The 1,588-nt window shown below is 37.7% G+C and overlaps 1 pseudogene; it reads left to right on the forward strand.

Annotated features, from left to right (window-relative positions):
• The first annotated feature begins 1,141 nt into the window (after nt 1–1,141).
• On the forward strand, nt 1,142–1,345 carry LOC128100253 (uncharacterized; annotated as a pseudogene).
• The last annotated feature ends 243 nt before the right edge of the window (nt 1,346–1,588 follow it).

The raw sequence follows: 1,588 nt of genomic DNA on the forward strand, positions 1-1,588 counted from the left end.
TGGTATAAAGTTAGCTAAGTGAAATTATTAGAGTATTTACTATATTCATTTTGGCAAAATAGAAGATGTGCTTTAACATTATCTGAAAATACAATATTTATGCTTTCAAGGGGTTCTACAATTACAAGTCAATCTGTATGCGGTGTTTTTTGTTTGTTTGTTTGTTTTGATTTTTTGCCCCTAGATTTCATCCTGTGCACACATGGGTATGGGAACTGAAGGACAGAAGCAGATTGATGGAATCACACAGATGAATCTGCATGTACTTGTCTGTGATGACACGATCAGATTTTCCCTGTGTTTGTGACAAATCGAGTGTATGTAACAATGAAGCATCTCCAATACATAAATATCAGTAGATTTTATCCTTTTGATAACATCTAAGAAGCAAAGTCTATTCTTTTTCAAATGTATGTTCCAATAAAATATATGTTCAAATATTGTATGTATGTATATTATACTATTTTCCTGTTAATTTTTGGACAAAAGCTATTTATTTTTTCCTTTTAAATACTTAAAACTTTAAGTTGGCTTAACAGCATTTTGTAAGTTGTCACTTTGAATGACCAGCTCAGTTCTTTTATTTGTTTTTACTTTGTGTGTGTGTGTTCATGTGTGTATTTGCATTCGTGTGTGCATGTGTGTGCATATATTGAGGGTGCATGTGGAAGACAGAGGTGAACCTTGGGTATTGTTCTTAGGAACTGTCCACTTTGTTTTTGTGAGACAAGGCATTTAACTGGTACCCAAGGCTCATGGATTAGACTAGGCTGCCCAGCCATTGGGCCCCAGGGAGCCGTCTGTCTCCACCTCCCCAGTTGTGGGATTATAAACCCACATCACCACACCTTGCTTTGTACATGGGTTCGGGGGATTGAGCTTGCACAGCTAACACTTTGCCAAGTGAGCTTTCTCCCATCCCTAGTGCAGCTTTTTAAATAAATATTGAAACTCCAACAACTGAATATATAAATTGTGACACAGCATTGAGTTAATTCCATGGTGTGTCGCTAAAGTGGGTTATTCTTTGTTGAATCAAAAAATTGTACATAACCTAGTGTTTCTTTCATAATCATCTCCTGGATCTTAGTGAATCTACTGAATCAATAAAGAATCCATTCTCTAAAGGGTATTGTCTTCAAAGACAATACTGTTTGGACTCATTTCTGTAGTGTTACCAGAGAAATTTCTTAGAGCCTGTAGAGTTCTGGGAAGCAAGAGGAGGCACAGCCTTCTCCCCTTCTTCTTCATGAAGCTGGCCATGGTGTTGCTCGGCCCTAACCACCATGGCTGTTGATGACCATTGTCCTTAGGAGGGGTTGTGAGAAGATGGCATCTGAATGCCTCTGTTTGGGAAAAAAGGAAAGAAAGATTTTCAAGAGTAAATAAAAACTTTCCCTTTTGAAGAAGGCCCCTTTTTTTGGTTGGACACATAATTGAATTTTAGGGGGAACGCAATCCTCCACTATTACTTAACCCATAGACAGACCTAAATGCTTAGCAAACTTTCAAGTAATGCTCAAATCATTTCACTCATTTACTCTCTGGTGTTGTGTGTGTACTGAGGGCAGGATGGAAAATTACCCTT

The sequence above is a fragment of the Peromyscus californicus genome, unplaced genomic scaffold (genome assembly GCF_007827085.1).
Source record: "Peromyscus californicus insignis strain IS unplaced genomic scaffold, ASM782708v3 Scaffold_6__1_contigs__length_162567912, whole genome shotgun sequence".
Lineage (NCBI taxonomy): Eukaryota > Metazoa > Chordata > Mammalia > Rodentia > Cricetidae > Peromyscus > Peromyscus californicus.